Source organism: Lonchura striata, chromosome 2 (assembly GCF_050655825.1).
Source record: "Lonchura striata isolate lonStrDom1 chromosome 2, ASM5065582v1, whole genome shotgun sequence".
Classification (NCBI taxonomy): Eukaryota; Metazoa; Chordata; class Aves; order Passeriformes; family Estrildidae; genus Lonchura; species Lonchura striata.
Genome location: NC_140704.1, coordinates 60,876,453 through 60,902,606, shown reverse-complemented (window position 1 = coordinate 60,902,606; position 26,154 = coordinate 60,876,453). Strand labels below are relative to the sequence as shown.

Sequence of the window (26,154 nt, the reverse complement as noted above, 5' to 3'; positions counted from 1 at the left end):
TCAGAACCAGGGGTCTCACTTGTGGAGATGATGTCATTTGCCTTGATCTTGCAAAGAACTGTAAAGTTCAAACAGCAATCCTATTAAAAAGTTTTACTTTACTTTCAATATTGAGAAATAAGTTTGTTCTGTGCCTGCACTAACACAGGCATCTCCCGAGCTGCTGTGTTAGCTCTGCTGGACAGTAAGGAGCTTAATTTTTTTGAGTATGTAGCTTGAAATTCAGAGTTGGTAATCCATGAAGAAAATCCAGTTGAATTTTTCTGCTGAGGCACAAGTGTTCCTCCATTGGCAAAGCTCGGCTCAAGCAGGAGAATCACAAGACCTATGCAATGATGTGTGAAATTGCATGTGGAGCAGAAGCATTTTCCCAGCGGCTGGATCCCAGGGCCTGGGCTTCCTAAGGCAGCATGGGAACTTTGCACTGCATCGCCGGCAAACATCAAGCCCTCGTGCTCAACACAGGTGTCCTCGATGAGAGGGAGGGTCATCTCTAGCAGGTTTGGACCTGGAATGGTGGAAGGAGGTGGATGCAGAAACAGGAGTGGCGCTCAGGTGTCGCTCTGAAACCTCTTCTGTGGTTTTGGTCTCGTGTGGTGGTTTGTGCCTGGCGCACAGAAAGCCAGACTGGTGCTCTGCCATCGCCACCAAGGGCTGCTGGGCTGGGGCTTGGGGCAAGGGTGACTGAAGTGGTGGCTCTCTGCTTGCTGGAGCCAGATGCCAGCAGTCGTGCTGTGTCCTTGTCTCCCATCTTGCTCTTTAGCCCCCTCACCAAACCAGCCCAAAGCCTTTTATCACCACGGTCCTGCCCCAGGGCTCTGGTAAGGCAGTGGCCACTGGCATCTGACCTGAGCTCTGGGTAGCCTCAAACTAGGTCAGCAGCCTGGACAGTCATGGAGCTAAAAAACAGTGTGAATTATCTGATTGAATAATGACTATCCTGTTAGCAAAGAAGATTTTTTATTCTTGCCCGATTTATTTCCATCCCTTTTGGTGATCAGGGCTATGGTGAGACATTCTGGTTATTTGCCTGCTTTTCCTTTCTGCTTCAAAGTGGACCAGCAGTCCCCAGCTTCCTGACTGCCCCCTTCCATCCCTGCTGCTGGCGCCAGGCACTGGGTGCTGGGCACTGTCACCTGGCCCTCAGGAATTGTGTGTGCCAGGTCTGGCCTTGCCCTGCCCACCTCCATCCCTGTTTTATTTTCCTTCACACCCTTGGGAGGGTGGAGCCCAGCCCTGTTTGGTTTGTTGGTTTTTTAAAAGTAATTTATTTATGAGCACCTCGTGGCTGCTCTCCTGCTGATTTAGTAATAATAATAACAACATTAGTTACTCAGTGGCAGCAAAATACTGATTATTTCTAAGGGCAGTACCAGCCTGTTTTATTTTCCATTCCATATATAATAATAGGATGGATGAAGGTATGTGATGCTATAAATCTTCTCTTCCCCAGCAGGATAACATCCAGGCCTTGGCAAACACAAATGCTGATGACAGATTTGAGGGATTTTTATTTTACTCTGGCTTTCAGTCTCATTAACAATCTGATGGCTTTTTTTTCTTTTTTTTTTGCCTTTTTTTTTCCTTTTGGCTTCCAAAAGACTATAAACCATATAACTTTTTCAAATGCATCTGAAAGTCTGGAATTTATTTTCTGTTATTTTATCTTAATGTTAGTTTGCTGTCATAATTACTGTATATTGATAGACTTTGCAAAATTCCCCCTTGCTGGAAAGTTCCTTGCCAGTTTCTGGATTTTACAGTTAATGAGTAAGAAAACAAATCTTATGTTCGAAAGTGTTGCCATTGACTTCAATAGGAACAGGAAGAAGCACTTAATTGGACAATTGTAGTTGTGTTTACTTTGTATACATGGCAAGAAGAATAAGATCAAATGAAAAAGCCACAGGTTTTCAGCTAATAGAGAAAACCAGCCTTTTCTGCAACACATGATTAACCTTTGGGAGTTGTTTTCATGGGAAAGCTGTGAGTGAAAGTACTGAGTTGCATTCAGGAAAGGTTTAGATATTTATTTGTAAGAGTTAAGGAAAACATCTATGCTTCTGTTTGAGTCAAATTCCTTGAAAGGGAAGTCATACACCTTGGGGTAAATTTAACATCAGCTGCTGAAATCAGATCACCAGGTACTGAGGGTAGAGCTTTCTCCAGGTAATGCTATTTCAAAATTACCAATTCCATTACTTCTCCCCCAGAGCAGCTGGTGTTGGTCGGTGACTGGGGATACTGGGATGGATGCGCTGCTGGTCTCATCCAACCAGGGAAAATTTACTCCTGCATGTGTTTTGTTAAGATAATTGTAAATGCACTTGGTGTGTTTCTAAGAGCACCCACATCACAGAGTTTGCTCATGTGCTGACGGGAGTTCGGTTATGCATTGCCACTTCTCATTTAAAGTTGCAAGCCAATCCTCCCTGTATTTGTCATCGAAGTTCTGTGAAAAGAACCAGGTGCTGGGTTAGTGGTTTGACTCGATGATCTTAGAGTTCTTTTCCAGCCTAAAGGATTCTGTGATTCTATGATTTTTCATTAGTTGAAAGAAATAGTCTGGATCCTTCAGTGCATACATAATTTTATTGCTGTTTTTTTTAGGAAGCATAAAAAGAATGATTCCGCTTTGTTGATTGAAAAGGCAGCTCGGTGGGTTTCAGGACACTTCAGTGAGTAGTTTAAGAATGTGGGCCAGGTACAATGAAAAAGGAAAGGCCTCATTATACCCCACATAGTGACTGAAAGAGGCCATCACACAGTTGTTTGAGAAAGTAACTGAGAGTCAAAACTTAACTTCCTCTTCTTGCTCTAGTACTGAGTGTACGATAGGAAATGGGGCAAATCACTAATATCTCTCTTTTTCAGTTAACCCATATATGAAATAGGTATTCTTGCTATATGGCACACAAGGTATGGGAAATTTGTTGTTGCCCATCATGCTATCATGAATTGAGCTGATGGTCTATAATTTTAAAAAAAAATGAGTGATACAAGGTACAATTTTGAACAAAATGTCCAGTTTAGTAATTTGGAGCTTAGAATAAAGCTCAAATCTGTAGCATTTCATTTTATCATTGCTGGAGATTGCTAGCCTGGGAAAGAGCAAAGTGAGTCAGGTTGTGAAAGTATCTTGGGTGAGATTTGAGTGGAGAGGAGATAAAAAAGGAAAAAGGAGTTAAATGGAAATTAAACTTTTTCAGTTCCACTGTTTGGATGTGTTTAGCAACCCTTGTGATGGAAACAAATTTAAAAGATTGGTTTCAGGTGTTGATGTTTAGCTTTTATATAGGGGAAGGGCAAGCAGTGAGAAATGGCAAGTGATAGTGTTTGTGTTTTCCTTTAAGTATCAGCACAGTTCATTAAGTGTTTCAAGAAGGAATTTGTCTTTCCTTTTCTATTCCCACTGTATGAAAAACTATCTGTGGCATTTCAGGGAAGGAGTAGTATAGGTATATCATATGCACCTGTAGGAAGTATCTTTATACACTTGTATTCTTGTGTTTCCATTCACAAGCTTCATTAAATGTTCAGATGAAAGCAGCAAAAGCAATTTTTATTTTTTTTTTTTAAGTGGGTAGTAATCAAACCTTTTGGCTTAACCATGAGCTTGAAGTTACTCTTAACTATCTTGCTGAACTAAGGCTTAGGAGACAAAATTCTTGATATGTACCTTGGAGAGACTTGCATAAGTCACTAGAAAGATGGAATAAGAACACAGACAGCAGTCCAGTGAAATCTGTGGGACAGTCCTGTAGCCTGCTTTTGTGATGGAATAATTATTGCAGGCTTTTCTCTAACAGAATGAGCTCCTTTCTTAAGAATATTCTTCAATGTTCAGACTTGTTATAAGATGTAGCAGAGGATCCTATTTCTAATCTCTTATTTTTAGTAGAGAAAAACGACTTAGAAATAAATCAAATATAAATACTCTAGTAAATGAGTTGGCATTTCCATTAGCAGAATAAGGTGGTCAGTGCTGTAGATAGATAAAACCTGTTGAGGTTTGATTCTCAAGAATGAGCTCACAGCTTAAGTAAAAGAAAAGACACTAAAAAAACTATAATAATGACTCCCTTGTTCATAACTGAAGCAAATTCTACACTGTGCTCCAAGTGTCTGCAAATCTTTGCTCAAGTCAGACATATCCAAAGCCCCTCTCCTGAAGTGATCTGGCACATCACGTTAAATCACACTCTCCAAATATATCTAATCCTCTGTCTGCTGCTGGATGCACAAGGTCCCAGATAAAACTGAGAAGGAATCCTAATGCATGTGTTATTTCCAGATTCCAGCTTGACCTGTTCCTTTCTCTGTATTCCAGATCTGCAGTAATTAGCAGCACTGCTGTGGAGCTTGGCTGAGGGAAAGGCTTTGCTCCTCACGGGGCCGGAGTGCCGCAGCAGGATGCCCTGACAAGGGAGAAAATAAACCAATCTCTTGAAATGTCAGGTGGCAATCAAGGCTGCGAGTAAATGAGCCGGCCTGGAGTCTGCTCAGGCTTCTGCGGTAGCTCACGGCTGTCTGAAAAAAATCCCTGCAGTAGAACACCCATGTATTTGGCTCTGGACTGAATGTGTGGAATTCTTGCCCGTTTGGAGTCAACAGCTGTTTTTTATAGTGTGGGTGCTAGAACTGGTGGTGTCCAGCCTCACACAGCAGTGAGCATGGGGACAGACCCAGACAGGGATCAGTAAAGTGTTGTGCAGGGCCCTGGTTATGGTGGGTGGGTGGGCACGGCTGTGCAGTGGTGGAAAACTGGAGCAAGGCTGCCTCTGGCTTTTCCTTGTGAATGCTTTTCAGCCTCCCCAGGCATCCTCACTGTAAGGGGGGCCCAGGATGCCACACACATCCTTCTGACTGTGCTGTGTGGGACAGGCGTGGTAGTGTTCCCCAGGACCTCAGCAGTTTTCTAGAAATTGGTCCTGCTCAGCTTGGCCAGTAAAGAGGTTTCTCATCCCCAAGGGCAAGCGGGGGAGCCTGCCTGATGCTCTAGGAGCATGAGAAGGGCGCCTTCCCACTCTGCTCTCAGTCTGGGTGGCATAGGTGGTATGCCAAGGTGTACCTTTGTACCTTTTTTCATATCAATTGAAGTGGATTCTTTCACAAGCCAATAGTGTATTTTACAAGCAACTGTTTGTTTGGGTTTTTTTTTTCTGGTCTTTTTTTTTTTTTTAATATTTATTTTCTCCAATGCACTGGGAAGGATGCTTGTGACATGGTAGTCACAAGTCCCTGCAGGCTGGGACTTCTGTGGGAGTCCAATGGACCAAAGGAAGAAGCAGCACTGGCACACTGTTAGGCTGTGTAAACTGGCCTAGGGTTTGTTTTAGAAAACTTGCTTGCTTTTTTTTTCCCCCCTCTTTCTCTACTCCCTTCTCTTCCCCCCTGCAGACACAATACATCATTCTTGCAAATGCAACTGTTTAACTTTAATAACTGGCCTAGAGCAAAAACTGACAGTGGGAGAGGAGCTGTTTGGTTTGCAGTTGCTGACAGCTGGAATAAACTACCTGTTCTTTTAGAAGGGATGGACAGGCAGCTTGTTTGGTTTTCAGGAGTCTTTGATCCCTAAAGAAATTCCTCTCAACAAAAGGAAATAATGACTGGAACTGTGGCAGCTCACTGTTACTGACTGCTCTTTATATGTAAGGCTCTGAGTTCGATGGGGAAGCGCTGTGAGCAGATGTCCCTTGTCTCTGTACTTCAGAACTTCCTGCTGAGAGGACTCCTCATCCTGAAAGATCACTGTCACCGGGGCCTTGGGAGAGACCCAGACTCCTGCTAAAATCAGTTTCCTATGATCAAGGTCCCCATCAGGCTGGTTTGACAGGAGCTCTTCAGAGTAGTTAAATAGCTTGGCTTCTCAAAACCCTGCCTTGAAGCAATGAAGGCTGAATGATTAAGTTAGAGATTAAATAATTTTGCAATGAATGGTTTTACCTCTGGCTCCTTAAGAAAGTCAGCCTTCTTACTTTGCCAGGTCTCAGAAGAAAATGGCAGCAGTCCCATTTCCTCTTCTCTCCCCTCAGGGCCTGCCACCCTTTTTATTTTTATTTTTTTCCTCCAGGGCCATTAGACAACATGCAAATTATTGTTAATAGGGCAAGAACAATACTGCATTTCCAATGGGATCATTAGGGTCTAAGCCACCATGTGCCAGCCCTCAGTGTGATACTAATTTTGGCCATGTCTGTCCCAGGGTTTGGAGGTCGAGCAGAAGGGGGCTGTTGAGCACAAACCCAAGCAGGACCTGTCCCTGCAGTGGGCTCTGGCCAGCCTGTACCTGGGACTTCTTCTGACTCCCTGGTGAGGCTGGCTTCTTCCTCCACCTCCCCTGCAGCCTCACTGAAGGTTCCTCAGAGGGGACGAGTCCTCTCCTTGCCATCCTGAGCTTTGGTGCAAAGTCTCCAGGGGACATGGACAGGTTGAGGGAGCTGAGGAGAGGATGATCTACTCCCACATTTCCTTCCTCTTCCAAGCCCTTCCTCCCAGGAACCCTGAGAGTCCTCCCATGGAGGAACAAGTTAGCAATTAATCTTTCAACATTGGCTTTGAAAACTACATGGACTGTGTACCACAGCTCAGAGGGAAAGAAAAAGCAGCTGCCTTCAGGCCTTAGCCTTGAGCTGGGTTCTGTCTCTTGCCTTTGTTTTAAAGTCATGGGATTTTGACATTGGAACTGTTGGCAGGGGAATTGGGGCATTTGCAAGACTCCTTTTGTAACACATTTTACAGGGAAGTGGTTGTAACTATTTGAAAGTGAATGTAGGGGACAAAAAAGAAGTATGTCTGACATCACTGACTGAAGTAAAAGTAGAGGGAATTGGATGTCTCTGTCAAGACTGGGATTGCAAGTTCCTTTTCTCCTGCAAGACTTGCTGAGGGATGGTTTTGCCTGCTGCAGGGTAGAAGCTGAAATCCCCACCTCCATTGCACTTTGGCAAATGGCAAAACCTTAACATCATCTGTTCACCCTAGGTTTTGGTGGATGGACAAAATAAAAAATAATGCATTAGATTTTATAAAATACTTCCAAGTAGTGGTTTGGGTGGGCTTTTTTTCACCCTCTCTCTCTTTTAGACCTTGGCAAGGATTCTGTACGCTCCCTGATGCTGGGAACTCAGGTATGCTTACCTTTAAGGGTAGCAATAGACTTGCTGAAGTCTCTGGCTTCCAGGGAAGCAGAATGAGAGGGCTCAAGCAGAAAGTGAAACTCTTTAAAAACACAAATGCGACAGAGCAGCTTTCTTTCATTTTCCCAATAATGCAAAAGTAAACAGTTGGCACAAATTACTAATACAGGTTTGCCAGGAGGCTGATCAAAAACACACTGAATTCAGCAGTATGTTTTGCATGAAGCTCAACAGGTTTTTTGCATCAAATGTGTTGCAAGGTAGAGAAGAATATTTTTTGAAAGAAAAATGCCATTTGAAAAAAATATGGAAAATTCTCCTGCTCTACCTCCTACATGTTTCTATTGTCAAACAGTCACTGATCTTATTTTAGACTTGACCTTCGTGTTCTTTCCACAGCACACAGGCTGAATGACATGTTATTCAAGTTCTCAGACAATATTGTGATATATCTGCTTTTATATTTAGCTGTAACTTTTATTCTCCTTATAAACAAACCCACCTAATGCAACCACCACCTATCCAGGGAAAGTATTTCCATTCCCCTCGGCTTAATTTGGACAAATTTGGCATGAAAACATTCAATAGTTCCATAATAACCTTTGCAACAGGATGCCTGCTGTGCTGACATGCAGGTCTAGAGTGACTTGTACCATGTGCCAGGAAATTGCATTCTTAAGAAAAATCTAGACATAAATTCTGAACAATCAACACTTAAATTTTGAGAAGTCTGGCAGCAAGCTGTTATCTGCCTCATGGGTTTTCACTTTAATGACTTTTTGCTTTCTGAGTACTGCCTCAGACTGTATGCCCCCAGCCCAAGTAAGCTGAGCTTTGGAGAGTGGGGAGAGGGGGCAATTCCCTCTTGTCACTGTTGTGTGTTCCAGCACTGCACCTTGACATGGCAGGATGGCTTTTCTTACCAAAAGAAAACAGAGCTTAGCTGGAAGTTACATAAATGGGCACTTAGCTCTCAGTGGGCATTCACACAACTGCTGGGCTGCCGTGCAGTTCAGCCTTGTCTTCCCACCTGGCAGGCTGGAAAGAAGATGGAGAATTGGAAGAGATGGAAGTACCATCAGATCCATCTATCCTAAATCAGTTTAAGGGCATCCTTACTCTGGGGCAGGATGGTTTGTTCAAGTATGAGGGAACTGAACACAGGGAAGAAAAGTTTCTCCCTTCCTTGAGGTTTCTGAACACTTCATTCTTTTTTGCTCATCTCACTGAAAGTGGAGCAAGTAGAGCAGCATCATATAGATGCCTGTCTTCCAGAACTTCTGCCCTGCTGACAGCTTGGACAAAGGCTCAATCATTCTCAAACATTCCCCAAACCTCCATCGTTCCTACTTAAGGGAGCAGCAGCATGGCTGGACAACCTTTATGTGCCTCTGCCAAGACCTCCTAGGTGTATTTCATCAGCAAGAAAAGGGGGGGTTGTAGACAAAAGCAACTGAGCTTTGCTGTTAGGAGATTGCAAGAAAAAATTGTCAAGACACACAGAGCTTCTTAGGAAAGAAAAAAACTGCTGGTTTTTGTGATTAGTTCAGGAAAGCAAAGGGCCAATTTAATCAGCAAAACATTAAATGGGGTTCTAAGAAGAGGCAGGGTTGAGGAGGGGCATTCCATGGATACAAACTTGAAGCAAAATGAAGGGCTGCAAAACCGTATGAACTGAACCCCATCAGGGAAGACTTACTAAAACCCGAGCCAGGAAAAATTATAGAGTTCTATAAATAGCTAAATTGAAAATTGAATGCATTCGTGTGTGTGTGGATGCACACATCTATCTATGAGGTTATGTGTGTAACAGAAATACAGTAGTACTTCATGTGTCGAAGTTTTTTTAAGTAGTGGAAAATGTTTTAATGATTTTTCTTTTTTTAATTTTTTCCTAGAGACAGTACATTATGTTCTGTCCTTAGGGCCAAAAACACAAAGTGCCTATTTTCATGAGGAATCCTACAGAAGGAGGAAGGGAAAGTATTATGCAGTGAAGTAAGAGTATAGTAGCCATTCCACAGTGATTACACATCAAGCAAAGCCTGCAGTAGAAAACTCAAAAATATATTAGAAGCGGAAAACAAGATGTGTGAAGTGTTTCCTATTCCCTCCCCACACTTAATGACAACCAAGCAAGCAGGGAGGTGGTCACAGAGTTTAAATTTAACCCCTTGTATTTGATAATACTGTGTTTCAATGGCAGGCAGAAAGCATGTTATGTACACACTAGATTGAGGACTTCCTCTGCTTATTAATTTTGCTCTCTCAGAACCTTCAGTTATTTTCAGTATGTTAAAATAGTCCAGACACAAACCAGAAGTGACTGGAAGCACTAAATAATGCAGCAGACTTTGAAGGTAGTTTAAATGAATCCCAGCCTGAGCAGCTCCTTAATTAAAGTACAAAACTGTTTTTTAGTTTTACACTAATAATTTCTGATTCCAAGTCTGACCCCCCCTTTGCCTTTTAATACCTTTCATTCATCCTGTGATGGTCAAATGATGAATGAAATCAGTCTTCTGGGAAAAAAGAGCACTTTTCCATACAGAATTCAAATGAATTAAAGAATCTGTGCAGTTGTTCAATTTGATTTAAGAGCAAGACTCAGTCTGGAGTGGTAATGCCCTCGTACCATGAGGAAATCAGCTTTGTATTTGAGTCCCCTTTGCCGGCTTGTTGAATCGTTTATGATAACATCAGTAGCTTGGTAAATGATGTAATGGGAGTTAAATCGGGATGACCAACATAAACATCTGTCAGTGCATGTGAACATTTGATGTATGACCCCAGGGCCCAGTGCAGCAGTCAGTATCTTGGCAAGCAGTCCTTGGACATCCGCGTCAGTCGAGGTTCCAGGATCGCACGCCGGAGAGGATCCACGTCCTCTGCTCCATGCCGCTCGCAGGGTGTGTGATCCGGCTGCTCCGTGTCGGCTGTAGCACTTGGCAGCAGGTCCCCTCCTCGCTGTGGGCACAGCTCACCCCAGTGCCCAGGGTCAGGGCAAGGCATCAGCATCACAGCGCTTCTCCCAGCGAGCCTCAGCTGGCACTTGGTGGTGGGCAGGCTCTGAGCGCAGGAGAGTTGTACAGAGGTTGCTCTGAGTAGCCATGTCGTTTGAGATTCACAGACTAATTTGCACCCAAAGAAATCAGCCTTAGTGTTTTGTGAACATAATTTCAGAGGAACGATTTCCCAGGCTTGGATTATGCTGGTGTTATTTTCATTCAAAATCATCCTGTCATCATGTTCTTGCATAGATTTGTAATTTTCTGAAAGCAGGCTGGCTGGTATGTTCATGCTGCTCATAAATCTTTTTTTTAAAACTTTTTTCTTTTTAATGGAAGTCATGTGGGAAGCTAAAAGTATCTAATACAGACAAACATGTAAGTTACTGGATGTGTATGCCCTCTGTAGAAATGGACAGAAAGGACATGAAAATAAAATGTGTTAGAGAGGAAGCGCAGAGCTAAGCTGCCTGATTCATTTTAGATTTAATTGTTCTTGGAAGACAAAGTCTTTGTTGCAAAGGTAACACAGGTAAGACATGCCAAATGAAGAGTACAGGTGGGTGGATGGTTGTGGCTCCTTGGTCATCAATGAGCCTCAGCGTAAGCAGACATGGAACCATTGTTGGTCCCTTGTGCCCACTCACCCTGAGAGCATCTTTCCTTTAATATGTGGAGATAGGGGAAAACTCTTGCCATTTATGCTATTTCCTTGCTGTTATAAAAGTGTTTGCTTTAACACAAGAATTAAGCATATTTAGATATTTTACTCCATTTTAGTCCCTTCAAGGTACTGCATGCTTATAATTTACTTCAAAAAGAGCCTTTTATTAGTCAAGGATAAGTACATGAAGTTGCTTCATGAAGAAGTTGCTTCATGCTTCTATGTTCTATGAAGAACATAGACTTCCTATTTGCCATGAGTTTTCAAAAGAGAGCTGGCAGCACCTCTGGGTTTTTGTTATGGATATAATACATAGAATCTGTTTGCAAAGAGAAGGAATAAGTTAAATATTCTGTAGTTGCTAGTATTTATTTAGATAAAATGCAAGCCATTTAGGAATGCAACTTAAGCTCCATTACTTCACAATAAAACTATAGGAATGAATGTAATTGCAAGCTAAAATATTTTATCTCTTTAAAGAGGCACTGCCCACTTAAAAAATTATCATAATTAGCTGGATCATAATGTTAAAATTCAAAATGCCAGAACAGTACACGGTTATTCTAAATGAGAAGGAAGACTGGAAAAAGAAACCACCCCTCCTTGCCAGCAGTTGTGCACACATGCACCACACATGCCCAATTTGTTTTTTTACAAAGTATGCTGTCAAGTGAATACTGTCATGTTCCCGTTTAATCAGCTTCCTCTTTTATTTGTGCGCTGTTGTATATAAAAGGAAATCTGCTTGTAAAGTCAGGCTGTTTAATAATTCATTCAAAAATGATTAGAGTTCAAGGGGAAAGTTGTTCCTTTAAATGACTGAACCAAACAAGAAAAAAACATTGGTAACAGAGGTTGAAATTCACTTCTTCCAGGATTGTGTATGGTATATTTAAATTCCATGTTCAGATCTAAAAACTTGGCCTTAAGTAGAATGTCAGTAGTTATCATCTTTATTTGGGTCCTCCTTTATTCCCCTTTTGGGTAAATTTTGTTTGTTCTGGTTCTTCAAAGGTGCTTTCTTAGGCAGTAAGATAAGAAAGATGATTTTTTTCTTTTGGTCTTTACATGTACTGTGTCTTCCCAAAACAGGCTGAAAAATCCCAGCTGGAATTATTTTTGCCAGCGGTAGTTTTCATCTTTTCTTCAGACCACGCTCTGCAAAGTAACCCAGTAACCATCGCTGGGGAGTGTCCCCACGCTGGGGCTGGGTGCCGGGCTGGCAGGGTGCAGTAGGGGTGGCGGGGTGGTGGGTGGGGTGGCAGGGCACAGGACTGACCAGGCTTCAGCCCTTGGGGTGACTGTGCCCGTGCCCTGGGAAAGTGCTTGCAGTGGGTTTTTTATTCAGTGTTTTCCCTCCTTTCTCTTGTGCAACAAAATAACTACCAAGGGCCTGGATTCAACAATGTGCTTAGACCAGAAACTTCCCTTTGAAATCCCTGTCAGCACTTTCCCAACATTAGCTAAAGCAATGAAACAGCAGAGCATGGGGACACTGAAGCAGAGATGAGAGCCTGTGCATTGTACTGACTCTGGTCTCCAGAACTGTCCACGTGGCCTCAGAAAGCCTCTTTCTATTAATGGGAATATTTCCTTCAACTGCTTTGCTTTCCAGAAGCAGCCTAACCAGCTGTGACCTGCACTTGCAGTATTTGCTGGGGGCTGTTTTCCTGAGTGCTGCTCAGAGCTTGCATGGTGAGACACAAACCTTTCCAATCTGGGGAGGCTCAGCTGGGGTGGTCTGCACTTCCCCCATGAAAGCCCAGTCTGTTTGCATGTGATTAGCGTGAGTGCCGTCCTTGGGGATGCTGCTGTGCCTTGCACTTGGACTCTTGTCCTCCTGAAGCCACTCTGGAATGAGTCAAGCAGTGCCATCCAAGTCATTGCAGTGTTACGATGCCACTTAGATGTGACTGAAGACCAAAAGGTGATAAAGGTGTGAAGAGGAAGAGAGATAGCACTTGTCAGATAGCACTCTGGTCAGCAGAGCCAAGGATATTTATAGGTCAGTGTCACACGTATGGTCAGGAACTTCTTGATCACAGGAATACATCATCTCATTTCTTGAGCCGGAATAGCCTTTATCCCTGGTATCAAGATGGTTCAAGTCTAAGCTTTAGATGTCTCAGCATGGGAAGGAATTTGGTAAGTTCCAGCAGCGTCATTGGGATTTATCCACCTTGTTGTTAGTGACAGAGGGACCCTATACCTAATGGGGTCCATGGTTGGCTTGGAGGAATGGGCAAGTGGCAGCTGGCTGTGGCCTGCAGGCAGATAACCAGTTTGATGCTAGGTACGGTACCAGCAGATGGTGCTGAAGAATGGATAGCACAGTTCCCAGGTTTTGCAAGGATCCATTAAGACTTCTTGTCTTGTGGCATTTTGGAAGCTCCTTCCACACCGGCCTTTGTGTGGAGGTGATATTGTCAGCTGGGCCCTGAGGCAAACGGGCTATTGGGTATATCATAACCTTGGTTTCTCCTGCTGCATCGAAGATGTTGCATGTTTCAAAATTGTGCATGTTGCCACTATGACACTTCCTCTACCAAGCATGCCCTGAAACTGCTTACTCACTGGCAGTAAGCAGCGTTATTTAGCAGCTTATTCTAACATCCAACAGCTGCTTGTTTTCACTGAAAGACCAATGGTTATTGTCCTGCTCCTATTGCCTCTGTACTCTTCTGCACTCATGCTCTTGTCTCAGAAGACCTGCAGTCCTTGTGGGCATCATCCCAGTCCCAGCAGGCTCTCACTTGACCTTGGTACGATTTGAGTCAGATTCTAAGCTATCTTTTTTCACCCCGGGTGGTGTCCTACTTGCTACAGATCAGAAATGCCGGAGTTCATAACTGAGTAGGTCATTGCTATAATGTTTTCCATTTGAAGTAGGAAACTGTCTGAACGAGGAAGGGATAAAGTAGAATTTGAGATTGTTTCATGAAAAATGGATTCTATATTTTACAAGTTTAATTATGACTGATTTTCCAGTTTTAGCTTTATATGCTTGTAATGTTGAGTCTAAATTAGGCCACAGGAAAAGGATGGTCTATCTTCAGAGAAACATTTAAGCTGATTGTGTTCTTCAGATTCACGGAAAACAGCTGTGGGTGTAGCAGTATCTCTCAAGCTCTCTTCCATGTTAGCACACAAGATGCGGATGCAAGCTGGATACTTCTGCTGTGTGGGAGTTTGGAGGAGAGGCTTAATAAATCTGGTTGGCAAAATTACCACCAGAGCTGTAGAGCTTGTAGAGCTTTTTAAGACCTTTTAGAGCCAGGGGAAGCGTACAAGTGTAAAGGCATCCCATATCCTCCTTATGCAACTATGAAGCCTCTGATTTTCATGAGCAGAGACCACATTGCATAGATGGATGAATACATTATTTTTCTTTGCTGCCTGGCCTTTAAAAAAAGCTTATTTAAGTACATAATTATCATTTATTTGATTGAAATGCAGCCCTGTACATATGTATACAACCATCACAGATGAAAGGTGATACCACAGGGAGATCTCCTTTGGAAAACACATGGTGACTCTGCCAGCAGAAACTCTGATCTTTAAGGTTTTGTAGTGATTGTTCCAATTTCTTAACAGCTTTTTATGCACCTCATCCAGGAGTGGTAGTTAACCTGCACTGTTCAAACTTGTAATGACCTGTGCATAGGTGACTAACATATCCCACTAGACTATAGTTTGACATTTTTGATGACGCAGATATCCCATGATTTTTCTACTCATGTGTTATTCAGAAATAGGTATGGAAGAACAGTTGCTCCAGAACAAGTCCATAAACCAGTAGTCTTTTTCTTTTGGAAAGAGGCCACATTGCCCCCAATAGTCTTTCAGGTAGTGCAGCACTGGTTTTGGCTGAAGAGGAACAAAGCAATCTTATTGCAGAGGAAAAAGTGGCAACTTGTGGAAGAATTCATAAATAGTTGCTGTTCAGGAATTGTGGGAACTCAAAATGTCTCTCAGACATTTTTAGAGGTTCCAGGCCTTGGTCAGAAGCATTCTAGACCCTGGCAGACAGCTGAAAAACAACTGTGATTTTGAGTTTGAGCCATGGAATGAATTACCAACTTTGGAGGTGGAACAAGCAATCACAAAAGGTTAGATAGTATAGTATAAGTAGTTACGAAGTAGAGGGGAAATTTTTTTAGTATTGTACAGGGGGGTTTTAGCACATGTACAGGGGGGTTTTCACTTTGTACATGGGGGTCAGAAGTTCTAAGATGGAGGAAAGTGGGCTGAACCCATCCTTCTTCCTTCTTCTTCCTTGCCTCCATGTTCTTGGTGATGTTGGCACTCACAGATTGGTTTAGAGTAGAAAAACACTTGGCAACGTAGGTAGTAGGTATTGGGGAATAATTGTAAACATGTTATACGTAATATATCTTATAAAAGATAGCAGCAACCCTGGGCGGAGGGAGAGACGAAGAAGACAGCAGATAGAGAGGATGTCAGGGTGTGTGTGTGCCTCTACCCAGGCCACTGATCAAATAGCTGCAGTCCAAGAACATAATCTGTTAGATAACTAGCAATAAACTGCCTTGAGACCGAACAGCTAAGCCTGCGGAGTTTTTCTTTGGAAGCACGGGTTGGAGGAGGAATTTCACCACCACATGTGGCCCCAAAACAAGGCTGGGGTTCCCACAAGGAATCCCACATGAAGCTGAGCTGTGTTCTTTCAGTGGTCTCTGTGGATGTGCTGCAGGTTTGGTTTGGGCCTGCTGAAGACCTGTCGTCACAGTTTATGTTACGTAGTGGTTGTCTGAATGATGACTTCAGAAGCACTGAGCTTGGCAGGCAAACTGAACAAGCTTTGTTTAAATAACCACACAGGTACAGAAGGCTAGTTGATGTTTGTAACTGTCAGCAAATGACATTGAATTTTCAGAAAAATCGTCGTATGTATACTACTGCTTCAAAGTACAAATTCAGAGTCAGGATGCTTTGAGAATATTAAAAGTGCAGGAGTACAAGTGCTCATTTGTGGAGTCCTGCAGTTTTGTTTAGGCAGACAGCAATTTGCTGCTTTGCTAATGGTAACAGAAGGAATAGCTGGGTCTTGCAAAAACATGTGTTTCTTGTCTTTTGAGAAGCTCCAGCTCTTTCAGCAAATAAAAAAAAAAAATATAAAACATCTTAATTGTTTTGGTGTTACGGGTTTCATCAGCACCTGAAAGAGGAATGCAGTTCATCATTTAAAACCTTTCCAGTCTTCTTCCAGCACAGGATGGTTGGTGTTTCTGAGAGGCTCTTCATGTGGATGTCTGGAGGGGTCCTGCAGCCCTTTTGCTCATTTTAAAGCTGAAAAATACAAGAAGTAATTTTGAGTTGTATTCATTCTACCTAATTTCCATAACACCTTGCCTCTGGGCAGGCTGCAGTGTGGCAGGAGGACTGGGGCTATAGGAGAGGAACTGCTGAACCTCCCCAAAGCTCTGCCTCCCCAAAGCTGCTTCCCCTGGCCCTGAGCTGCAGCAATGATCAGGCCTTGTGGGCTGCAGTTCTACCCCAAAAGCCAAGAGTTTGTATGTGACTTTTTCTGCAACAAATGACAGTATTTCAGGACTTTGAATTACTCTTTGTCTCTTTGGACTTGCAAGTAACTGAGACGTAGGAAGCTTTCTTGTTTATTGTTCCCTCTCTCGCTTTCACATGACTTTTTGTTGAAGACCCAAGCACTTCTTCGGCAAAGTGTTAGATTCAACATTCTTTTTAAATTAAATGTGCTGAGGTGACCTAATCAGATGGTAGCTGGTTGACCACAGGAATGGGAGCTACGATACTGTGTAATCTAGTTTAACGTTAATTCACTCTCTGACCTTAGGCAAACAGCTTAGTTGCTGCAAAATGGGAATGATGATTCCTTTTAAATGTTGACAGAAAACTGAGTAAATAAGCAAGTTCTAGTCCCTGTGGGTCAGGCAGTCTTATTCTCAGAGGGACTTCAGAGCTTCCATTATTTCAAATGACTTTGGAGTAAAGGGATGTAGCACAGGCATCTGAATCTCTGAGGACTTACTGTGTTTTTCAATACTGATCCCCATACCTCAGCTTTCTGGTGTGTGTGAGATTCTGTTTCAGGATGGGGTGAGGGATTGTGGTTGGGCTGGGTGATCTTGGGGACCTTTTCCAACCTGTGATTCCATAACTCCTGGCCTTGTGTCCAACAGCAGTGTCATTCACCATCTTACACCTTGTGGCACGTAAACACAAGAGATATGGACATCTTATTTCCCCTTCCAGCAGGAATGTGGCATTCAGTTCCATTAGTTTTGAAGTACTGCATCTTTATACTAAATAATGACATAAATGAGCTCAGCTCCGTAGGGTTAAGAGCAGCAGTGACTTCATTTGCCACCAGTGAGTTTGCCTGAAATGTCCCGTGAAGACTAAAGCAGACTGCTTGCTGTTTAGCACCCTGGTGACAAAACACCTCAGGACAGCAGAGCAACCTTTACAGTTTTTTGTTTCTCAATTGTGTTTCTTAAACTTTGAAGTGCCATTTATTTTGATACCTGGTATTTTTCAGGTCACGCTTTTATTTGGTGGGAATAGCATTAATGTGTATTAAAGGCAGAAAAGCCTGCGGAAATCTTAGAAGTTATTCCCAGAATGTAAATAATTTCCTAAATTTTGAGCTCTGCAAGTCTGATGTGTTTTAAATGGCCTTTTAGAGAGCAAAATGAAACTCAGTGTGGCATTTAACCAACAGTTTACAGAGGTGCTAGTTATTCCACTTGGCTATATTTAGGAGTCCAGGAAACAACAATGACAAAAAAAATAGTGAAACACTCTTGCAAAAAAATTAAAGGAACAGTTTCAGCTATAAACTGATGTCTGCAGCAAAAAAACACAGCTGCTAAATGTTACCAAATCATAATAATTGTGACAGAGTTACATCCCGATCTTTCTTTAAGACATCTTCACCCATGTGAAGGCCTCTTGATTTAAACAGGGCTCAGCAGCAGCGGAAGGTTTGTTTTAGAGGATCCTGGTAAAATTGGACTGTTCATGTAAATCAAGGCTTATTTTTGCATTCCAAAGGGTGAAGAAGTCACATGAGGGGAGTGAGATGCAAGATGTGTGAAGAAACCTTTATACAGTGACTCCACGCTGGGGAAGTCTCAGCTGGATGCTGTGCCCTGCTTCAAACAAAAAAGCAGTTGACCACTGTGAGAGGGAGCCTTGGGGACTCCCCCGTGGCTTGGGGGGCATCGTCTGCAAGGAAAATCAGAGTAAATCTGCTTGTTTGCTCTGTGAAAAAGTGCAGAAGGATAAGTCCTCAAATGAGTGAGAAGCAGACAGTGAACAAAGGGACAAGAACAGAAGTGACAAAAAACACATAGGTGAGGGATCACCTTTAGCTTAATGAAACCCTACTTTATAAAGGATGAAACAGTACAATTGATGTGTTTTAAGTGGGTATAATTAGTCCCTCTCCAGAAAATAAAGTAGGTGAAGTACTTAAGCTGATATTTTGCACACTGCCTTATGAAATGATGTAACTTTTACCAACCTTTGAAATACTGATTGTGAATGAGTCAGTGTTTCTCAAGGGCTTTGGTCAGCTGTTCCCATTTACTGGTCTGGAATCTCACTTTTATCATCCAGACTCTCTGAGTTTCCCCTCGTGTGTTCAAAACCAGGTTAATGTCAGTCAGTATGCTGAAATACTGTCATAGTATCATCAAGGTTGGAAATGTACTGTGATAGATGCTACTTAAATATATGGGGAGACAGAGTTACCTGTTTCTGCAGGTCTGTGGTTGAATTTTCCTGCAGCTGTTTGGTTCATTAGGGCTGTTATTTCTTGTCACAGCACTTCTACAACCCTAGTATAAATACAGATTTATCATCAAAAGGGTTTTTTCTTTGCTGCAAGAAAGGGAGCATATGCAAGCTTCCTTCTTTATTCTGCACTGTTCCCCAGAGTAAATGCCGTTTGCAACACCTGAGCTCACCTGTGCAATGAAGTTGCCTGTTGACCTGGTCAGCTCTTCGTCCTGCTGACCCAGCCTCAGCACAGCTTTGTGAACCCAAGAGGCATTGCTGTCTAGAGGGCACCTGCTTGAAAAGGAGCATCAGCAAGCTGGCTGGACACAGACATTGTATGTTTTAGGGAGGGACGGGAATTAGTCTCACCGGGCTGGTCTCGGCATCCTGCAGCCATGCCAGAGGGAGAGCCTGGGAACGACTGTGTTAAAGAGTGGATTGGCATTTAGCTCTCTTGTTTCTCCTCTGCAACTTTCACCTCTGTTCAATGGGGATTGCTCAATGGGCAGAATACCCCCCTTTGCTCTGCTCTTGGGCAGGTAGCAAGTCATTCCATAAGCAAGCACCTTCTTTTGCCTGTCCTCCCTCCCACCCCGGCTCCCTGCCACGAGCAGGTCGGCAGCAGTGGTCAGAGGCATCCTTAATGAGGTCCCTAGCTGCTTGCTGGGCTGATTTGGTTGTAGTTTTTAATAATGCGAGGTTATTTTGTTAGCGGCTTTACTTTCCAAGTCTTTTCCCCCTTCCAGCACCCCTAGGTACAGCTCTACTGGATCAGTTACCATCTGCTCCAGTGTTTGCATTTAGCCTGCAGGGCCTGTGATCTCAGAAATATTTCCTGTAAATGGGATCTCTCATGCCAGGCCTGTCACACAATAGATATATAATTGGATAAAACCTAAACTGAAAACAACAAACAAAAAGAAGAAAACTACATATTGTGCCATACACAGCACGTGAGCCGGTCCAAAATGGGATACGCTCCTTGTTTGTGACTGAAGCTGCTCTCGTATGTCTTTTTTTATTCCCTTTTGCTGTTGAACAAAATCAAATTAATGTAATAATTAAATTCCATGGTGCATTTTTTCTCTACTTACTCTGGAGCAGCTTGCAGTGTGCATGCAGAACAGCAGTAGTGCCACAGCAAATGCAATTTCTGAGTTTTAAGTCTTGGCCCTAGTGTTGGATACCAGGTAGAATCCATGTTGAAGTCACAAATCCTTCTCCATGGTTTGGCTGCGTGCAGCATTTCTTGTTGGTTGGGAGGCAGGATGATGCACATCCTGGGAGAAGGCTGAGATGTGGGGGAAGCAGTGGGCAAACTACAGGCAGCCAATGCCCTGGTCACTGAGAGCAAGGGTGAAGATGGCATCACTGATCCTTGCAAAGGAGGAAGAAATGCAAAATTACTTTCAATTCTTTTATCCCATTTTGAAGGCCTCCTGAGCAGGAATACAGGTTTCTATAAGATGCATGCTGTCCTCTGGGACAGCTTGCCTTTTGGTTTTGCCAACCTATCTGCAAGAATATGGAGATGTTGAAAAACATCTGAGGCAATGTATCCACATCTAAACTAAAAAAAACCCTAACTGATTGTATAAATCAGAAACTGTTCACTGCGATTTTCCCCTTGCTCATACTGTGAATTTTCTTCATCATTGTTGCAAGAACAAACTGTATGAGTCGTATTTGTGCTGTTATTCTGATAGTAATGAGCTTACAAATACTTTTTCTGTTTTGTTGGAGGGACTGCAAATGCTCTGCTCTAGTCATAGCTTGCAAAAACTGCTCAGAAGTACACTGCAGAACATCAAAAAAAGAATTGAATTCAGCTTCAGTCAAGACCAGTAATTGGTTTTCATACAAAAAAAAAAAAAAAACCCCAACCAAAAGCTGTTCATCTGTCTCTGGAAGATAAAAAAAACCCAAAAAAAACAGAGTTTGGATTTGATTGCCCTCCCCCTAAAGTAATAATAGTAATCCTACTAAACAGGGAGATTTATACATTTTCACCAACAGACAGTGCCATGATGTTATACTAACTTTGGTTTATTTATGATAAATTCAGTCTAAAGCATCATAAATATAAACCTTGAATCCTTTATAATTCCAACCTAAAAGGATTACAGTTTATCAATATAGCTTATCTCCTAGCACTCTGCCTTTTTTATGAACCCACAAAACATGCATTTTCACAAAACATGTATTTTGTCTTCTTTTCTGCTTTTTTTTTTTTTTAATCATAGCCAGCAATTTCTAAATCAAGAATACAGTCCTAGTACTAGTGCCATTTTTTGCAATAGGCTGTTTTATTGATTTCCACAATGCTGGCTTTTCATCAATAACAGTAGAATACAGGCCATAAATTCACCCTTCCCAAAAGAAAGTGGCCTGATTTTTCATAGCAGCTTCCATTTGCCTTTGAGTTGAACTGTAGGTTTAGTGGTTCAGGAAAAAAATCAGGTTTGATGAGCCTTAAAGAAACAAATAAACTAAGCCAGAAGCAATCAAAAGTACATGGGAGTTCATAAAAAGTGAGCCTTGGTTTCTTTGTCTAGAAGATTAACACTTCCTCAGGAGGGTTGTAATAGGATTGAGCCTTCCCTGTGGTACTTCAAAGACATGTGCTCCTGAAGACTTTTACTGAGTAACTCACAGTATTGTTGGAAGCTTTGCCTCTGCTTTCCTTCTGGTTTCTTTCAATACTTCGAGGAAGATCTGAACTGAGGATCATGTTACTCCTCCTTGTTTTTATCCCCCCAAACATTTTTCCTCTTCTGTATGCAAATTTTGTATCCGTAAAGAAAAAAAAAACATTGTAAAAGTTGTGTAATAGTTGGAGATTTTAAAATGTAAATATCCATCTCTTTCATGTTACTACTTCAGTACTTTCACATGTCATATTTTTGCATTTAATGCTGCATTGTGAAATCCTTTCTTTTAATTCAAAGAGACCCTGTGTGTGTATTTTTGTTACATTCGCAGCACTGTTCTTTTTCCAGGAGAACACTCTGTAAGCTTTGATTTCCCGGGCACTCTGTACAGAGTACTGAGTTCAGCTCTTGGTGTCCATTTGTGGTTGCAATGTGCTGTCTCCTTTTCTCCAAGCACCAGGTTCAGATGGTTAGACTGCTTTCCATGGTAGTGGACACCTTGAATTCCATCAGACTGGAGGCCGAGAAAACCACTCCCTAGGTAAATGTTAACTGCTGGCCTGGAGACAGCCACCGCTCTGTGCTCAGAGAAAAGAAAGGAGCTATGTTAGCTGGGAGAAGCTGCTCTTGTGCATAGGGATAGGGATTGGGGTGCTTTACTGGTTTGGCTCCATAGCTAATAAGTCCTACCTCCTTGGGTTGGGCTGCTTTGAAAAATGAAGTTGTGGCGACTCAGCAACTTCCCTAGCTCCAGGGCTATGTGGTACCCAGCTGGGCTCTCCGGTTCTTACTGTGGGTCTTACAGAGACATGAAGAGCCCATGTCCTGCTTAAATGCTAGCAATTGCTGTTTCTGGATCAGACCATGAGTTGATGTGCCTGAAGTCAGGCAGGAAGCAGAGAATCAGGCCCAGGTACATGCAGTCTTTGGGCAGTTGGCTGAATCACAGGATGAAACTTTCTCTCAATGCCTCTAGGAGACATCAAGGAAAGAACCAGAAAGTCCCCAAGCATCATGATAGTTTAGTTTTTTTTCTTTCTATGACAAGTTTTGCTCTTGTACTGATTGAAATGAATGGGATTAGACAGGGAACACCATTTATGATTTAATTTCTCACTTTGAATGTGCTGTCAACCTCAGTAATTCTATTGCCAGGATTTCTCATAAAGCATCTTGGTATGCTAGTTAATACATTTAAATCTCCTTTAAAAGCCTCTCTCTCAAGAGCAAATGGAGCTCTTCTTAGCATCCCTGATCAGGTTGCTTACAGGGAAGAAAACAGTTGTCCTTGCTGTATTGGCTGGCAAAGGGAGTTGCATTCTTACTCCATGTACTTTACTAATTTGTAATCTTTCATTCTAACTAGCTTGTTTCCATGTTCTAGAGATTCAGTTGTTTTAGTATCAGCCTTGACTAATAATGTGGTGCAGCAGCTCAATTTCGATGACCACAAATAAGCAAGCAAAAGTTGTAGACTAATTCTGGTAGTCAGATGTACCCAAACAGAAGTTTCCTGCCCATATTCGTTTAAGTCCCAGTGAAGCAGTCCCCTCTACCCAGCCTCTGTGCCTGCTTGTCACCTAAGCCATTACCAGGAAACATTAAACAAGCCATGGAAAGTCCCCTTTGCTGGCACTTCTCACATTACCAAGTGGCACAAAGGGGCTCCAGCTACAGGATGAATAATCCCAAAGTCTCCCAGTATGGCTTCAAGGTGATGGGACTTGTCACTTAGAGGGCATTGAGGGCTTTTTGGACCAACTGGATGGGGTGGAACACACTTCTTGGCGAAGGGGTGCTGGATACCTGGGGTGGCCCAGCGCTGCAGCTGGTGACGTTGTCCAGGTGTGACCCAGCATGCAGCTATGGCCCGTGTGATGGAGAGGGAACGGACAGTGTGTCACTGACTTCTTTCATGTCAGGAATGGGCTCCTGGTTTATTGCAGTCCTGTAAATTCTGCCTTTGCTTGCTATAAATTAACTGCGGTATTAAGTGCAAAGTCCAGAAATAAAAGGACATAAATAGTTGCATTTGAAAGCTGTATCATCGTCTGTAGATGTTTAAGTGGGGACTTTGTCCGTTAGATTAGAAATACCACTTATCTCATCCTTCTGGATATTTTCACTACCCTTCTAACTTGGAGATAAATATCCCTTAATGGTTTTTTTATGTGTTTTATTTCTTTTTCCATGATGATCAGATCAGTTCTGACTGAAAATGAAGCCAATTATCAAGAACAATAAATAAAAAAGTGCGTGTTGCTCCTTCTGCACTGAAAGAAAGAACAGTAAGTTGAGACAAAACAAATTTGGTTGCCAAGTCCAAGTACCAAAGGCAGCAAGGAGAACTCAGGCCCCATCCTAATTAAAGAGATCTAAACACAATGAAAACATATTGTACTGATGTCATATGTTAAAATATTTATAATTGCACAAAAAGGAATTGCAGCCTATTGAAAACATTTACAGAGCTCACAATTTCTACAAGCTAGAGAGAAGAAGGACTAAAAGGGAATGGTTTTGCTCAGCTGTGAAAGTTTTACTCTTCAGGTTTTTCCTGTAAGGTCCAACATTACCTTGCCACTTCCTCTTATCAGTCACTAAGATAAGCGAAGTGCGCTGCTGACATTGTATCTGAAGGCAGGAGATGGTATCTGTCAAGAATTGCCGCTGCTCCTGGGCATTGCATTGCAGTTGGCTCTTTTGGAATAATTTCAGCTGCTGGGGAGCTGCTTGTAATGCAGGGGCCCTTCATATCCATCCAGGATGCCAGGACAGGTGTGGGAGGGCCAGGGGCTCCCAAAAGGAGAGGGTGTGGTGGAGGAGAGCAAGGCAGACACCATCCTCAGATACATTCAGCAGATGCAAGATTTGGCAAAAAGATGTACCCATACCTTTGCCTGCTTGCCACAGGGAAGTAGTGGGGGACAGCTGACGTGTAGGAAGTCACGCTCCCTTTCAGCAAAACCAGACAGGCAATAGGAAAAGCCATGGCCATATGTGTAGAGATCTTGAAAATGCTGGGAAGCCAGGCTGAACCAGTTTTCTGTAGTGGTGTGTGGCAGGGGTGGTGGGCAGAAGCCACTTGCAATGCTCTGGAAGTCTGCTGTCTGAACGGGAATCCACCTGAGTGCGTTTTGTGAACAAGATCCCCCCATATATGTTCCCACAGAAGCCTATTGCAGATGTGCTCACTTAAATACTTTCTGTAGTATAAAAATAGGCTTTTGGCTGCACACCATGTACTCATTGGAGAAGGAACTTTTCAACTGTGGCTTAATTTAATATCTTCCTTGTTTGTGTTTATGTTCCTTGATATTGATTTCCATGTTTTTCTTCCTCAAATACTGGCGAGATCCTTTTATAAGTAAATAATGCAAGCATCTTTCTAAGTTTCTCTAGAGCTTTATGGCAGCACATGGACATACTGAGGCTTCTTCCTAACATATCAAAGAGGAGCATTGATTAGTTAATGGTTTTATTAGGAATTCATGTTGCACCAGAAAGGTGATTGGAACTTGAAATATTTAAAGCATCATTTTAGGGAAATAAGAGTATCTTTGTTTAGCTAGTTAATGTCTACCTATGGTATTTAATATGAAACTAAAAACCAGCTTGCCAATCATACAAAAGAGGAAAAATGTCTCTACCTCTCTGGAATTATTAATGAGCCAAGAAATGCTATTGCATTTCTGTATGACTTTGCTGTAGTTGGAAAAATTGACACTTTTTGTCAGAGAGAGATTGATAGCTCTGCAGGGGTTCAGGAAAGAACAAAAGCAGGTTGGGGGGGGGAGTGCTAAAAAGGACATGTATGAGGAAGGATGCCTGTTCTTTTTCTAAGTGGTTGTGGGTCATGGTGAGGGAATGCGGACGACCCTACACTTGACCAGGGTGACCCACTAAGGGCAGCTTGAAGGTTAAGTCAATTCCAAACCAAAATCCATGTCTGTGGGTGATTGTGGGGCTGTCCCCAAGGTAACACACTTGCTGGGGAGTGGAGACAGTGGCTGGAGCATTGTGCCACGCAAAGGTGGCTGCATGGCTTTCAGTGCTGTGGAGGCAGTTCAGCCGTGGGTGGCTGGAGCCACTGACTCTTGGTTAGCACAACTCACATAATGAGGGCTGACAGTCAGAGCACAGCAGGGGCAGAAATTACATTGAAAAAGCCAAAATTTAGCTTAAGTGCAAGGAAATCTTGCTACATTAAGGGCTTTGAGAGTTTAGTATTGCCTCCTCGGGGATGTGAAAGGTGGCAAGCAATTTACAAATCATGAACGTAGATTGTTCTCTTAAAGCCAAACCAAGAAGCGATGATCCCAAAAAAGGATGGATGATGGCTTAAGCCTCTGAAGTACCCTCTCTCTACCCCTCACAGCAGTGGTTCTGTGGCTGTGGCACAGACATGGCCGTGTTACCCCAGTCTAAATAGTACCTGACCCTTTCTTGGTCAGAAGATTTGGGGATTACTTGATGGCTTTTGTCTTTTTCTCTTGAAACAGTGCACAGCCAAAGCCATGTGATAACTTGTTTCATAGAGCTTCCTGACCAAGGTTTTCTGTCCGTGCTCCTGGCAGGATGGTGCTGGTGCCTGCTCTCCAGGAGACCAGCCCAGGGCCCCAGCACAGCTCATGTCTGGAGCAATGTGGCTGCTTGCCCTGCCTATTGAAGCAGACCTTAGCTTGCCCTTCTGCTGCAGGAGTCCCGGGCTCTGTTCTCTATTTACTCCTACAACAACTCAATTAGTTTGATGGAAATGAGATGTCAAAATGCCCCAGGGTTCAGCAACTTACCCAATGTCACTCAGAAAGCTTTGGCAGGGCAGCTGCCTCCTGAAATCTATGTGCCCTCCAGCAATGGGCCATTTCTCCTCCTCACCTTCAGAGACAGCTCAGGTCAGTGGAAGT

General features: G+C 42.8%; 1 protein-coding gene and 1 long non-coding RNA gene across 6 annotated transcripts in view; one reads left to right on the top strand and one right to left on the bottom strand.

The window, feature by feature from the left end:
* BCL2 (BCL2 apoptosis regulator) overlaps positions 1-26,154 on the top strand; it is a 96,810-nt gene that overhangs the window by 7,150 nt on the left and 63,506 nt on the right. Inside the window, exon 2 of one of the 4 annotated variants that reach the window (XM_085571248.1) lies at positions 1-15,375. This exon is cut by the window's left edge and continues 1,847 nt beyond it. The exons of the other annotated variants lie outside the window; for them this stretch is intronic. The gene's annotated coding sequence lies outside the window, so the exon portion shown is untranslated. Of the gene's footprint in view, positions 15,376-26,154 lie in introns of those variants that run through there. 4 annotated transcript variants of the gene reach the window in all.
* The window catches only part of LOC146768271 (uncharacterized), a 50,364-nt gene continuing 29,378 nt past the window's right edge, over positions 5,169-26,154 (bottom strand). Inside the window, exons 2-3 of one of the 2 annotated variants that reach the window (XR_014952656.1) lie at positions 26,041-26,154; positions 5,169-21,825 (exon numbers count right to left, since the gene is read on the bottom strand). This is a non-coding gene — a long non-coding RNA (uncharacterized LOC146768271). The other variant, XR_014952657.1, reaches the window with a different exon arrangement.